This window comes from Lissotriton helveticus, chromosome 3_1, assembly GCF_964261635.1.
Source record: "Lissotriton helveticus chromosome 3_1, aLisHel1.1, whole genome shotgun sequence".
NCBI lineage: Eukaryota > Metazoa > Chordata > Amphibia > Caudata > Salamandridae > Lissotriton > Lissotriton helveticus.
This window is the reverse complement of record NC_136061.1, coordinates 1,346,404,484-1,346,420,931: the sequence shown is the minus strand read 5'-3', so window position 1 is coordinate 1,346,420,931 and position 16,448 is coordinate 1,346,404,484. Positions and strand designations below refer to the sequence as shown.

General features: G+C 45.4%; 1 long non-coding RNA gene across 1 annotated transcript in view; it reads right to left on the bottom strand.

The window, feature by feature from the left end:
• Positions 1–590: 590 nt before the first annotated feature.
• LOC144824971 (uncharacterized) overlaps positions 591–16,448 on the bottom strand; it is an 81,479-nt gene continuing 65,621 nt past the window's right edge. Inside the window, exon 3 of the long non-coding RNA XR_013609214.1 lies at positions 591–3,673. This is a non-coding gene — a long non-coding RNA (uncharacterized LOC144824971). The remainder of the gene's footprint in view (positions 3,674–16,448) is intronic.

Genomic DNA, 16,448 nt, shown 5'->3' with positions numbered 1-16,448 from the left:
AGAAATGGGTCGATAGGACTCATGTCTGTCTGGGGGCCGTCTGGTTTGCAGAACACCACTATTTCGGCATGTCTCCAGTCCGCCGGTAGGCATCCCTGCTCCCTAGCCGCCTCTAACGCCACCCTATAGTGCGTACCTAATTGAAGGTGGCATTTCTTAAAAATTTACTCCGGAACCCATTAGGCCCGGGGGCCTTTCCGGTATTAAGCTCCCCGAGGGCCGTGCCAGCTCTTCAGCGGACAAGGCAAGTTCGAGGCGCTCAGGTACCTCCTCCGATAATGCACGTGGCGGACGGTCCGCGATAAATTTATCAACCACTGCCACAGGGAGGCACTCCCGCCGGGCATACTGAGCGGCATAATATTGTGCGAAACTGTCCGCTAGCTCCTTTGGAGCTGAGATCAAAACCCCAGCCTCATCTCTGAGTCCCGGCAATGTCTGCGCCTGAAATGTGTTTTGGCAGAGCCTATGAAGCATTGTACCCGACTTGTCACCCCTGAAGTACCGAAAAAGTAAATAAAACCATATAGAGCTATACTTACTAATAGTCCCCAATACCAATTACCAATAACCAGTCAGTTGGCAGTGAAGAAGGTTCAATCGTTTATTAAACAACAACTCTGCCAGAGGAGCCTCTTGCGACCTAACCCCTCGAGATCCGCCGAGAAGACTGCTGGCACATTATCAAGAGATCACATATATACTGTTACATTTCGAAACCGTTACCTAAGAAGGAAAAATACAAGTTGGTACAGGTTGTTGCAAAGGAAAGACCATATATGGCACACAAAGCATCCTCAGTTTAGCTCAGCTCGTTATAGCAAGGTCGATGAGGGTAACTCCTTTCTGCCAGCTTTAGGAGGGTTCGCACAGCGCCTCCTGGAATGTGCTTATCCAACCTACCCCCACCTATAACCTTGACAGGCCTAACATGCAGAAGCAGCAGTTTGTTACAGTTGTCATGCTATTTCTCGAGAGAACGACTCTCACTAAATATAATGGTCGGATTCCGCTAATGCTACGAGCAGACTAGGCCACAAAATGGCACTGGTCGGGTTAAACTATGATACTGTCAGAAGGCGGAAAGTAATATAAGGTGTGTAGCAATCCCTAAGTTATCACGTATTCAAGTTTACTAACGCACAAACGGTCCTACTGAACGAGATAGGCACATCACGCTAATTTCTAACTAATACTGTGTGTCTTCGGTTTACTCACAAGGCCTAATTCAGATTTCAGTTCCTCAAACCCTCCTTTTAGCATGATGTAGCTAACTAATTAGGGATTAATCCTGGAAAACCTCCTCATTGATGGCCATTAACTCACGAATCTTCTGTTGGAGCATCTGAGACTTGGACGGGATAGGAGAAGGGACGATCAAAGCTGTTATTTTAGTAGCACAGTAAGAGCAACAGGCCGGACCACATTGCATACAAAGGCAACAAGTGAAGAGAATGCCTGCAGCCCCAGCCACTATCGTCAATAATTTCCATCCCCAGGTTGATAGAAGTCCCCAGAACCAGCTAGAAAGTGACCAGGACCCATTGTCAGTATGTAGTCCTCCTCGATCAGCTAAGATAATGTCTAAAACCATTCGGTTTTGAAGCAAAACGAGTCTCGTGGCCTGAAGCTCTTCCGTCATGTTTGTCATAATATCAGTAGTGATATTGATGACATTTTCTACCACCCTGGACAATCGTCTAACTTCTCTACTTGTGAATATTGGACCCCAGAACGGGAATAATCCTTTAGCAACATCATAGAACTGTTGTAAGGAAGTATCAGTCTGATCAACTTCAGTCATCCCGAGCTGCCTCCGGTGTCTATTGGGAACCACCTTAGCGTCATATAGTTGGTGAGTCTTGTGATAGTCTGAAGGTGCTATTCGCACCGGGGGGGTACAAGAAAGACAAATAACATTGGCCTGCCCATCCCCGTGATAGCTAGGTGTAAGCTTTTTCCCCACATACAAAATAAACATTTGGGGGAGTTAATAGTGGCGGACTGCTAAAAATGTTCATTCTATAATTATAATTACAAACATTATTCCTGACCTGCACATGCCCCATTCCTTGTACACAAAAAGCAGAGGAGGTATTCAAAAGGGGGATGGGCATAATCCGCTCACTAGTGACATTCCTAGTGATAACTGCTGAAAATACTGTGAATGATTGAAGTTAGCGAAATCATAAAGTTCATTTTTCAACAAGGTACTGTTTTCATTAGTAGTGTATAAGTTCATACAGGCATTTGGATCCAATGATCCCTCCCCTTCATTTCCTGCTGGATCAAAACCCTGGTGTGTCTCTATATAAGCTAAGATCATGTTATAATCTTTCTCCGTGTACTGTTTAGGGCTCTCCACATAATGGTTATACATAGCTGATAACATCTGGAACCATGCTTCACAGCTTCCTAAATATGATAAAGGCAGGGAGAGGAATAAATCATGTTTATGCATGACTGATGGCAAAAGCCCGCAAACCCAACAATCTGTAATGTTAGTGGTGCTTTGCGTTTGGTGAAGCATTTCTACAAATACATTTTTAGCATAAGTCTGACGATGTCTTTCCTTATGGGGAGCTAAGGAAAACAGCAAATGCTCTGGAGGAGCAACAGTAGTTTTCATCATTGTTTGCATTGGATGCTGATACTCTAAATATATGAATACACTCATAAAAGTTACTACTATAACTGTTATCACCACCACAAAGGCTATTTTTACACGCATGGTCCAAGCAGAAAACATTGGTTCATAAAAGGGTAAATATCATGGAGCAAAAGGGCGTTCTTCTTTAGGTACAATACGACCAAAAGGGTACATTCCTAGCTAAAAGTCCAATACTATACTGGGCCAAAGCAGACCTTCCTGCCAGAGGGTTCTTCTTCCCTGTGTCCGTCTAGAGTCTCACAGGCAGACTCCTATCGTTCATCTCAAGAAAACAAAAATCATCAATTGATGTTCCACTTCGTGATGCCTTCGAGGAAATCAGACATACAACCTGGCCTTAATATGCAAAAGTCTTTCTTTCTGAACAGAGCTCAATATCAAAGTTCCAGCTCTCAACAAGTTCAGTCCAGTGTCTCGCTCAGTACCTCAGACAAGAATCTAGCAAACCCTATTTATTCAAGTCTTTCCTTATCTCCTTGCTGTTTCGTCTGAGGTACCGTGATGTTTTCTTGGCCGCAGGTTGTAACGGACATGACCCGGGACTTCCTGATCAGAAAATAACACAAGGGAAGGTGCGTTTCCTTCATCAGAGCCACTGCTAACAGGAGTATCAGTGACAGGGTCAGGGGCGATTGCGGATTCCACTGTTGCTGCCTCGCCCAATCCCGTCACTCCTTCTTCTTGCCTCTGCTCTATTTCACAGGCGTCGAAAAAAGGAACAAATCCGGTGGCTCTCTCACTTTCCTGTGTCAGAATTCCATCGGGATTCTGCTGATCATAAGGAAGCGGGAGGGGTAGCTTTTTCAGGTAAGACCCATGGATCCAGTGTTTCTTCCTGTCCACCTTTTCTGCCGTCCGTGTCGCCAGGAGGATCTGGTATGGTTTAGACCACCTTGGTGCCAGGCTGGTGTCTCAATCGTATTTCTTAACCAGTACCCATTGACCAGGTTCCAATCGATGTCCGGGGCACTCTGGCAGGGGCTGCAATATAGATGCTACCTGCTGATGAATAGAATGGAGATCCTTAGTCAGAGTATACAGGTAATCTATCAACATAGGATATTCAACATCGGTAAATGATCTCGGCCTAGGTACTCCCCATACATTAGCGGGCCGCCCAAAAATTACTTCATAAGGCGAGAGTCCAGAGCGTGAATGGGGGGTGACTCGTAATGACATGAGGGCCAACGGTAGGGTGTCAGGCCACTTTAAGCTAGTACTCTCTTGGATTTTAGCATTCTTGAGTTTCAGGATTCCGTTATATTTCTCCACTAATCCTACTGACTGGGGGTGTCGAGCTGCATGGAATTTCTGTTGCATTTGCAGCCCATTACAGATATGTTTAACAAGGGTCCCATGGAAATGTCCCCCGTTGTCCGACCAAATCAAACGGGGCAATCCATATCTAGGGATAAATTCCTTGATGAGAGCTTTTGCTGTTGCCAAAGCAGTGTTCTCCTTAGTCGGGTAAGCCTCAACCCATTTGCTGAAGGCACAAACCACCACCAAAACGTATTTCAAATTGTTGACGCGCTCCATATGGATGTCATCCATTTGGAGTACTTCAAACGGTAAGGTCGGGGGGTGCAAAGTTCCCACTCAAAACAGTTTCCCCTTTTCCTGGATTATGTTACAAATAGACCATACAATATTGGACTAAATAGACATCCGTCCTTTGGATGTTGGGGTTATTCCATACTGGGTCCAATAAAGCACAAATACCTTTAGCCCCAATATGAGCTGGACCATGGGCCATAGTTACAACAGCCTGTACCAGAGCATTGGGCAACAACCATCGTTATTTTTCAGTTAAATCAACCCAACAGTTATTCTCATCCAACCTTCCCACCTCCTGTTCCCATCGCACCAACTCAACTGGGGTAGCCTCTTTCTGTATTTCTTGCACACTTTCTATGGTATTATTAAACAAATCAGATTCCTCCACCCATCTTGCAGAGGATGTTACAAACATAGACGACAGTGTGGACTGGGCTGTCTGTTTAGCGACTTGATCAGCAAAAGCATTCCCCTCTCCCACTTCATCTACCACTGCCTTATGTGCACTGCATTTTATTATTGCTACTTTCTTGGGTAAAGTCAGAGCAGCAAGTAATTGCAACACCAAGGGACCATTCTGTATCTTCTGACTATGAGAGGTGAGGAAACCCCGTTCTCTCCACAGCCGCCCGAAGCTATGGGCCACGCCAAAGGCGTATTGGCTGTCAGTATAGATGTTAACCTCGAGCCCCTTGCTCAATTCACAGGCTCGTAATAATGCCACACTAGCTCAGCAGCCTGGGCTGATCGATAGGGAACTCGAGAAGTCTCAACTACTGTTTTCAGCGCTGTGATTGCATATGCAGCTGTTGTTGTGCCATCTGTTAACTTGAAACAAGACCTATCCACATACAATTCCCCTTGGGGGTCAGATAGAGGAATGTCGGTGAGGTCAATTCTCCGCTTTGTTTATTCTTCTGTCCAAAATATACAATCATGTACATCATTTTTAGTTTCACCCGAAGGGAGAGGTAGCAATGTGGCAGGATTTAAAGTGGCACATTGCTTAATCGTGATATGGGGGGCAAACAGAGTTAATTCATAACCAGTAAGGCGTGCACTTGTAAGATGCTGTGTTTTTGTTTAATTTAACAATGCATCCACAGGGTGAGGCACCATTACCGTTAGACTAGAATTTAGAACGAGCCCCTCCGACTGTCGGATGGCCACCGCCATAGCCGCGGTGGCCCTCAGACAGCTAGGAAGCGCTCTGGCAACATTATCCAATGTGGCCGAGAAATAAGCACAAGGTCTTTGCTTACCACCAAATCCTTGCGTTAACACTGAAAGCGAGCAACCGTTGACCTCATGCACATATAGTACAAAAGGTTTACGGTAATCAGGAGTACCCAAGACGGGTGCAGAACAAAGAGCAGATTTCAGGGAGTCAAAAGAATGCTGACATTCATCAGTCAACGGAAGAGGTTCATGCACATCTTTAGTGGTGAAATATAACAAAGGTTTAGCAAGGAGAGAAAAATTAGGAATCCGTTGGCAACAGTAGGAGGTAATGCCAAGGAAAGCACAAACTTCACGCTGGGTGCAAGGCACGGACATGTTAGACATAGTAGTAATACGTTCTGGAGTCAGACGCCTCCCCTCCTTCGACAGCAGATGACCTAAGTAGGTCACCTCCTGTCGACAATATTGGAACTTAGACAGGGTTACCTTATTACCCTTTGCAGCTAGATGGTGCAACAATTTGACAGTGGCGTCTAAACACCCCTCTTCGCTGTCCGACGCAATCAACAAATCGTCTACATACTGCAAGAGTACATTACCTTCAGGCAAAATCAAGTCGTCTAGAACTGCTTTAAGGGCTTGACGATAGATGCTGGGACTCTCAGTATAGCCTTGAGGTGCACAACAGAATCTAAAGCTTCGGCCAGATAACGAGAAGCCGAAGATCTGACGGCTATCGGGGTAGATTGGGATGCTGAAGAAAGCATTCTTCAGGTCAATGACCGAAAAATACTTAGCAGTTGGTGGGATCATTGTAAGTATGGTAGTTAGTTTTATAATAGACACCACAGGATACTGAGGCACTACAATTTTACTAACCTCCCACAAGTCGATTACAAAACAATATGTGTCGACATTTTCTGAATTCCCAGAATCAGAAGTCTTTTTCAAAATCAGGAGAATAGGGCTGTTACAAACATTTGCAGCTGTTTCCTCAACTACACCTTTATCAATTAAATCCTGTATAATGGAAAATAAAGCTCGCTCACCAGCCGGCGAAATCTTACATTGAGGTATCCGTGGCAATTTTACACCAGGTTTCAGCGTAATATGGACGGGAGGAATGTCTAACTTACCGACATCCGCTTCCCCTGTTGCCCACAACGTAGTAGGGATGGTGTCAAATTCAGGTGGAAGAGGTTCCTTTTTAGCAAATTACTGTTTCATATCTTCATTAGGGGGTTGTATTGTCAAGTAAACACCATCTGGGGAACAGTGAATTTTCGGATTCAATTTCTTCAACATATCTAGACCCAATAGATTTTTACCACAATGCGAAGTCAACAGGAAGGGGGAGTCAATAGTAACTGAACCAATAGTGAATGGGAGTGGTCTAGAGATAGGGCTTACCACCAAAACTCCTGAAAATCCCACTGAAACATTATTTTGCCCGGGACCAATGATCGAGCAACAGAACTATTCATTGCTCCTGTGTCAATTAGAAAATTCTCGGAAGTCCCCATCAATTCCCCTTTCACATAGGGTCCTTGTTGATTGTCTGGTATCGACACTTGACCCCCACTCTGTCCTTGGTTGTCGTATGTATAAACATACCCATCTTGGTCTCCGAATGCATAGTCCTCATTAAAGTATTGCCTACCTTGAGGATTATCAAAATGATTCCGTTCAAATTTTCCTTGCGCTGCCTCTTCTCTACGCATATCGCTTTGGTCTGGGCCACCTCGACCACGTCCCCGCCCTCGGACAGCCCCGTTTTGTGCTAACAGTAGCGGACACTGGGCTCTCCAATGTCCTTCCTGTTTACAATAGGCGCACTGATTTATCCCCAATGACGGGGCTGGGCCTCCACCCCTTCCTGTCCCCACCCCTCTGGATACGGGCCCTCGGGCGCCTCTTCCTCCTCCTCGTCCTCTAACAACTTGCTGTAATAACACCCGAGTCTTGAGGTCCTTAGCCTTCTTTTCTATTTTATCCTTACTCTCATTTTCCCTATGCTCATAGTACTGGGCCATACTCAATATAACAGAAGGGGTGGAGGTAGTCCAAGTGCTCTCGGCGGCTTGTAGCCGGGTAGAGACTTCCGGTAACAAATTGGTCACGAAATGATTTACAAACAACCGGATCCCACCCTCTGTGGCAAGGTCCTGTCTGCTAAAATCAATAAATGTACCTTCAAATCTAGTAAAGAAATCGGAAACACTTTCGTCTTTCTTTTGCTTACAGGCGGTCAGTTTATCCCAGTCAACCTTACGAGGGGGAATGAAGGTGTGCATGTAAGCAATAATTTTGGCTGGAAGGGTAGTAATTTCATTCCTTGGCTTGTCCCCGGGTTTGCGATCCTGATCCCATTCTTTCAGCTGTTCCCAGGTCCCCCCTAACTCCGCTGCATGATCAGTGTCATGAACCTGTCGCCATATATCCACAGGAACCAACAACCCGAAAAACAATTCAACATTAGCTACGGTCATTACGGCTGAGGCTGCAGCTTCAGTTAATTCCTTATAGTAAGCTGTGGTATTCTTACGGGGGTCAGGAGGCTGCGATTTTAGAGCTAGGACTTCACTTCTTTTCCATGGAGTGTATACCCATTGTTCCTGAAACTGAGCCTCTACTCTGTCTCTTGTAACTATATTTTGATAATTGCATATTTCAGGTATTTCAGGATGAAAAATGGGATGCACTTCCCTCATGGGATGTTGAGAATCCCAATTGGAACATTAAACAAACATTCTACCTCAATATTTTACCAACGTCTCCACGTTCTTATACACTTCTCCCGGACTTAAATCGAACTTGTGAGTTCAATCCAAAATGTCATACAGTATCTGAGGAGCCAACCCATCTCGAAAGCATTTCTCCCAAATTTCAATATGGTAACAAGACATTTGATGCAAGGCATGCTGTTGCATAACTGGTTCAAGGTCCCTTATGGTACTCCATAAGTCAACCACAGTATACACATCTTTCCGTATCCATTTAACTGCTTGTTCTGCTATGGCTTCCTTTTCACTATACCCCAATGCTGCTCTTGTGAATAGTCGCCTTGCGTTTAGCCCACTTGGATCCCCTAATGGAGTACAATCCCTTATTTCAGGTGTCGCACCAGCCGATTGAGATGTCCATATGGGACTCGGAGTTGCCAAAATTACATGAGAATTCCCCAGGGGTTGCCGTGTATCAGGGATTAGGGTAGTCGTGTCTCTTAGTGAGGTAGGTGTGGCACGAGATGTACCTGCAGGTGCTAGAGACATATCTACCTCTGGGGCCGAGGCTAAGGGGGCAGTGGCCGACTGGAGGGGTACAGCGGGGTATATACGTTGCGGTGCATACGGTGGGGAAGGTCAAACGTCCAATAAATCCTCTATTTCATCTTCAGCTTCATTTCGAGTAACATAACTTTTGTCTACCTGCAATCTAAACTGTCTATCCAAACAATCAATATTCTGTTCAGTCTGATTTTTATCATAGGCAATGGCTTTCTGAGTAACAGTCTGTCCTTGTTTTATCTTTATTAATTTCTCTGCTCTAGTATGTCTTCGCTTTGCTTCTTTCTACCATGTATTGAGGGAGTCAAACATGGCCTGCCTGCTGCATTTAGCAAACAGACGATCTTTTTTTTTTATCCTCATTTGCGAGTATAGCTCCAATCTATCAAAACAAGAAAATGCCACAGAGCAGGAAATCAGGCTGTGCTTCTGTACTGTCTCAGCGTTAGCTGGCAGGGATATCGAAGGAGGATAGGGGGGGTGGCCGGTTCCCAACAGCACATTCGCATAAGCCTTGAAAGATCCAGCTTAGGGCTATTCGTTGGTAGATAGTGCCCGAGATACCGAGGCCCCATATGCACCATGGCTCCTCGCCATAGAGACAAAGGTGAGCAATACCCGCATTAATCATAGGATCCTGGGAAAAAAAAAAAAACCCAGGCTCAATACGACTGCTCTAACTGTGTCCAAAAAGTTCTCCTGCTCGGATTTCCACCCCTGGCTAGGTCAATTTTTGACATCTGGAGGACCGAAGACCGCCATTCATGTATGGTAGGCGGCTGGGCGTCTTTCCAATGTCTACAGATCTCCCTACGCGCCGCCAGAATAGAATAAAACATCAGGTTAGAAGCAGCATTACGGGCTTTGCCCCTCAGGCCGAAAATAACAAGGGCGAGATCAATGGAGATGTGAGAGCCCAATGACAAGGATAGTTTGTTTCCTATAGAGTCCCAAAATGAAGCTATTTTTGGGCATTCGTAAAACATATGGATGTCAGATGCAGCGACAAGTCCGCACCGTGGGCACGAGACCGGGCCTGTCGAAGAAAACGTTGACAGCCTCTGCGGGGAATAGTAAGCCCTGTGTATTGTAAAAAGATGGTTCCTGCGGAGCCAAGCAGGTTTGACCAAGTCCCACAGTACCACACAAGAAGCTGACCAAAGCTCCTCCACGTCTATTCCTGGCATTGAATCAGCCCATAATGATGTTGGAAGGCAAAATTTACCGTCTGTTTCCTCTATGATCTTATTGTACCAGAGTGATATTTCCTTCTTTGCAGGGGGACTGTGCAGCAGGCACGTCACTAGTTCACTATTGCCATCTATAGGTGAGCTGCTGATCCGGGTTGGCTGTGCGTTATATGACTGAAACCAGCTTGATATTTGTATATATTTGAATCTCGACAGGCTTGGCCCGACCTTGTTCGTTAAATAGTCCCAAGGAAGTAGAGATCCATCCATGAAAAGGTCACCCCAGGTGATGATTACGGCCTCTTTTAGTGGTTGAGTTAGTGCGTCATCTGCCCAAGCTGGGGGAGCGGGTAGGTTCCACATAGGAGCTTTCTCTGAGTAATATCCCAATTTGATTGCGTGCCTCACTCTATACCACGTGGAAGCTATCCCCTGCAATACCTTAAATTTTATTTTTTTTAAATACTTTGGGTCTCCGAATTTAAACAGAAAGCTATCCTGTCCTACTCCCTCACAATTCAGTAAGGTAGAGAACATATGTCCTACCCCTGTTACTACTGGTGTTTTTAATAACATGCGTGAGTGCGAGAGCTGAAACGCCCATGCGTAGACCTGAAGAGCTGGTCCCGCCAGCCCTCCCTTCTCCCTGCGGCGTCTTATTTTCTTCCAAGAGATTCTTGGACTCTTACTATTCCAAATGAAAGTAGAAATCGCGCTTTGCAGCTTTGAAATTAACTTAGGGTAAAAAAAAAAGTGGAATAGAATTGAATAAAAACGAAATCTTTGGCAGAATACACGTCTTTACTAAATTAACCTTGCCTAAAATGGTAAGCGGAAGGTGTGACCAATCTCTCATGTGTTTTCGGCACTGTGCTGCTATTTTAGCAAAATTTAGAGAAGCAATCAGGCCAATGTCTTTGACTATATTTATCCCCAGGTATCGTAGTTGAGGTCTTGATGTTTCATTATGTGTAGGTGAATTGATATTCCAAGACATTGACTCTGTTTTAGAGGCGTTCACTTCGTATCCTGAGATTTTGCCAAATTTGAGAGCTAAATCTATGACCTCTGGATATGCTGCATTAATATCTGTCGTGAAGATCATTATATCGTCAGCATAAAGTGCCACTTTTTTTCCCAATCTCCAAAAATAAAAGGTTTAATAAGCACGCTGTCTCTTAGTGTTTGTGCGAAGGGCTCTATATATACATCAAAAAGGAGGGGAGACAGGGGACAGCCCTGTCGGGTTCCTCTGGTTACTCTAAATGGCGCGGTAAGGCCCCTGTTGATCAAGATTGAAGCTGCAGGACTACGATATAGCAAGTCTATTGCCCTTCGAAATTTATCACCAACGTTACATTTTTTCAAGGCCTCCGACAGGTATAACCAGTTCACCCTGTCGAAGGCCTTGGTAGCATCCAACGTGAGAATAGATAGGGGAAGAACTTCTTTTATGGCCACATCTATGGATCCTACTAGTTCGTAAGTAAGCTCATATAACTGACGCCCTCTTATAAAGCCTTTTTGGTTAGAGTGTAGTATGTCAGGGGCAACCTGGCCAAGCCGTTTGGCCAGTATAGTGGCAAAAATTTTATAATCGGCGTTTAAGATTGAGATAGGCCGATACGAGCCACAATCAGAGGGAGGCTTCCCTGGCTTCAAAATGAGGTTTATTGAGGCATTATCCCAAGAAGCAGGTGGTATTTCTCCTTCCCTCAATATTTGATTAAACAAAGCCGCTAAAATTGGGGACACCTCTGATAACAAATGTTTATATATTTCGCTCGGTAAGCCGTCAGTTCCTGCCGCCTTACCTCCTTTTGCTCCCCTTATTGCCTGCTCAACTTCAGCAATACTTATTTCCTCTTCTAGAAACCTACTCTGCCCAAGTGACAAAGATGGAAGGGAGATATCCTCTAACCAGCTCGTTACGTCATTAGGTGTGACTTTGAGATCTTCATGATAGATTGATTGAAAGAATGTTTTGAAAGTCTCCCTGATTTCTGCATCACTAGAAAAGGTGCCCTTTTCTGACGTGACGGAGGTAATGTTGTTTCGAACCCGGTCTGATTTAATTTTCCAGGCCAGCAATCTTCCTGCCCCTTCCCCATACTGGAAGTGAGAAAGTTTGCTAGCCTCCCATTTCTGCAAGACACGCTTCTCTAGGACCGATGACAAGCTACTCTTAAGCCCGCCTAACTCTGCAAGTTTCAGAGATAAGTCGCGGCTATCTAAAGTTCTGTTGGTGTCGATGTCAGACTGAATATCAGAGATGCTATTCTCGATAGAAGATATCTCTTCCATATACTGCCTTCTTCTATGAGCGGCCCTATTCTTAACGATACCTCTTAGTGTGCACTTAAAAGCATCCCAAACATTGCCAGCTGGGGCTGTGTCCATATTGGTAATAAAAAACTCACGCGCTTCTAATTGGAGAAACTCTATATCATCCGTTGATGTGAGAAGTGATCTATCAAAGGACCACAGTCTAGTGGGCGGCTTACAGCCCCACTCCAATACCAGCTTCATCGCGGAATGGTCTGATAAGTGCGATGGAATGTAGTCTACTAAGATAATGGAATCGACCAAAGCTCTACTAGTTAGGATGAAATCTATTCTTGAACTGTGTCTGTATTTGAGATTTCTAAACGAAAAACCCTGTCTCTGGCCCTCTCTAAGTCTCTAAATATCGACGTATCCGTATTGGTTCATTAGACCTAATAGACAATTTCTAGATTTGGTGGAAGCTTGTTGTCTGCTATTAGGAGATTTATCCAGTAGAGGGTTAATGGTGATGTTAAAATCGTCAGTTATAATCACGGGCTCTGGAAAACTCAAAAGATGTTGGAATAGAGATTCTAGTGCAGAAGGATTGTCGCAGTTAGGCCCATAATAGCCTGCTAATGTTATTGCCGCTCCTCCTATCTCTACTGCTGCAATGGCCCATCTCCCTCCAGTATCTACTTTCTGCTGTAAAATTTTTAGATTCGAAAGTTTTTTAAATAGAATAGAAACCCCCCGCGTGTTTAGTGATTGGGATGTTGAGATAGAGGATTCTATCCACCTATTTCTCTTAGCTAGCTCAAGCATTTCGCTTTCGATTAAGTGCGTCTCCTGGAGTATAATAATCTCGGCATCAGCGTCTTGAAGGTACTGCATAATTTTATTAGCACGAGGTCTGGTGCGGAGACCATTAACATTCCAGGATAGAATCCTAGGCCTACTCATAATTCTGAGAATAGGTACTAATAATAAAGGGAGTCTTATCGTGCGCAAACTTAGCCCAATGGGCGTCAAGGCGCCTAATTCCAGAACCAGCTCATAGCAATAACCCTGCGGTTCAGCCTGTGTAGGCCCTTGAAAAGCACCACGTTTTTAAGGCCTTTTTAAACAACGCTAGAGAAGGTAGAGTATTGATCTCCATAGGCAGGATGTTCCAGAGCTGGGGGGCAGCGACAGAGAAGGCCCTGGCTCCCCATCTGGTGAGCTTGAAACGAGGGACAACAAGCTGGAATAGTCCCGAAGAACGAAGACACCTTGTAGGATGGTAGCGAGTAAGCAGGGAGCTGATAGCGCCTTTAGGTCCATCCTCGAGAGCTCTGTAGGTCAGACAAAGAATTTTAAAATAAATTCTGTGCTGAATAGGCAGCCAATGTAGGTCTCTCCTCGCAGTAGTAGCAGAAGAAGCCCTAGACAGGTCTAGGACAAAACGTGCAGCAGCATTCTGCACGATTTGCAGCCGATGTATGAGGCCCTTGTTGGACTCCATGTAGAGAGAGTTGCAATAATCTAACCTGGAACCAACAAGGGCGACTGCAATCTGCTTACGTGCTTGAAGAGACAAATAGCTGCGAATTCTATTGAGCGTCCTGATCACGCCCCAACAGGTTGCGACAGTCCGATTCACCTGAAGAGACATCGAGAGTGAAGTATCAAACACCACACCCAGATTTCTGGCAGATTGAGAGGGAGTGGGGCAGGTACCAAGAGAGGAAGGCCACCACTCACTCGACCAGACATCCTGGTCCTTCCCAAGACCAAGACCTCAGTCTTGTCGCCATTTAGCCTCAGGGAGTTGATAACCATCCAGTCTGCAACATGTTGCATACAGGACCTGAAGCTAGAGGCAGATGTTATGACAGAGGACTGAGTGAGTGACACCATAATCTGGGTGTCATCGGCGTATGATACCACCTCCATCCCCTGCGATCTTACAAGCCTAGCAAGGGGGGCCACGTAGATGTTGAATAGGGTCGGACTTAATGCCGACCCCTGTGGCACCCCACATTGCAAAGACTTCGCTGGGGAGAGGTGGTTACCAAGCATCACTCTCTGTTCCCTATCGAGGAGAAAGGAGTTGAGGAGACTCAGGGCCGAACCAGTGACACCTGCCTCCCTAAGCTGAGATGTTAAAATGGCAGGAGACAAGGTGTCAAATGCGGCCGTGAGGTCCAATAGCACTAGAACAGTAGTTTGTCCAGCATCAACTTTGCGTCGGATGTTATCGACTACAAAGGTGAGAGCAGATTCTGTGCTGTGATGTTTTCGAAAACCATGTTGGGTGGTGTCTAGATACTCAGAGGCCTCAAGAAAAGAGGATAAATGGTGATTCAAATGTGCTTCCAGAATTTTCGCAGGTGCGGGAAGCAAGGAAATGGGTCTAAAATTTTTCAGGAGGCCGGGGTCAAGTGAAGGCTTCTTGAGGAGCGACTTCACAATGGCCTTCTTCCATACCAATGGAAAAGAGCCTTGGGCAATCGCCTTATTTATCACCTCAAGCAAGGAGGGAAGGAGACTGCTCCTACACTCTTTTAGCTTTTTAAGAGGCAATGGGTCCAATGGAGAGGAGGATTTCATCCTGTCGAGAAGAAGATTCAGTCCTTCCAAAGACAGAGATGGAAAATCCGAAAGAAGGCTAGAAGGAGCTATATCCAGTGACTCAAGAGCGCTTATGCCTGAAAGAATATTTTCGCCCAGGGAGAGACGTTGTACTTCTAGAGAAGTATGAATGTCAAAGATTTTTTTGTGAAAAAAGTCTGCAATGTCGTCACAAAGACGTTGAGAACTGACTACGGGATCTGGAAGCTGAAGGGAGCATAGCGAGTCCGCAATTTTAAAAAGCTCCCTAGAGGAAGTGAGTGAGCTAGTAAGATTGGAAAAGTATTCCTGCTTCTCCATTATCACTTTCTGCTTATACTCCCGTAGAGCAGACTTATGCGCCTCCCGATCCATAGGATCCCAAGATTTCCTCCACCTCCTCTCACTGCTTCTGCAACCCTGTCTTAGTAATCTAAGATGGTCCGAAAACCATGGTGCTGATGGTTTACGTCGGGCTACATATTGCAGGGATGCTGGAGCAAGTTTTTCTACAGCATTGGTGATGGAATCCTTCAGATCTTGGGCTGCTTCGTCCGCATCTTTTGGGAAGAGAGCCTCAGGTGAAGGAACAAAAGGGGCAAGGGCCTCATCCGTAAGATTTCTAAGATTTCGTCTAGAAACAAAAGGGGTAGTCCCCTTCTTAGTAGAATAAGAAGTGGAGAAGACTAAATGAAGAGTAACTGCAAAATGATCTGTCCAGACCAATGGCAGAGGTAAGCCGCTGGAAAGTCTCAGATCATTAGAAAATACCCCGTCGAGGATGTGACCTGCCGTATGAGTGGAACTGGTAACAAGCTGAACAAGGTCACATGCTCCGAGAGATTCGACTAATGACAAAGTGTCCTTAGAATTGACCTCATCAAGATGGAAATTGGGGTCGCCCAAAATGGTGAAGCAAGGCTTTCCAAAGTAGGGTTCGAGAATTCTCAGTATTTCAGAGGCAAAGTTAGCTCTGTGACCAGGCAGCCTGTAGATCAATATCCCCGTGAACGAGACCGATGGAGCACATGTAATACAAAAATATAAGGCTTCAAAACGATCTTGAGGCGAGGAAAGTGGGTTAACCGTGCATTGAAAGGAGGATTTAAAAAGAATGGCAATACCTCCTCCTCTACGTTTAGGTCTATCGAGCCTATGTAGAGAATAGCCCTCTGGGATAGCTAACAGAAGGTCATGACCGGAGGAGTCAGTAACCCAGGTCTCTGTAATGAAGACCCAGTCCGGCTGTCTTTCATCAACAAAGTCATGAAAGGCTAAGTTATGTTTAATTAGCGAACGCACATTTAATAGAAACCCATTTTTATACGAGATAGTGGACATTGGAGAGGAAGGACAAAAACTAATAGGACAAGAAACGAAAGGATGGAAGGAGGAAGAACAAGCCATACAGCAGCGAGAATGTAATAGCTCTAACGGTGTGAAACAATGTAAACAAGGGCATGCGGGTGGTCTAAGAGCCAGAAGCGCAGATGGAGCATAGCACCTCATTGTCTTACCAGATAGCAAGGGTGCAGAGACCAGGTCCAGCCCAGCCAGCAGCCCGTCCTCAGCGCGGACAGGCGCAGACGGGCTGCACTCTGGCGTAACTCCGGCGTCAATCTGGCGTCCCCGCAGCGCGTCACCGCTGCGCGTAAGCATGGCTGTAATTTATGTACTGCTCGCCTCCTAGATAGAGGACTAGAG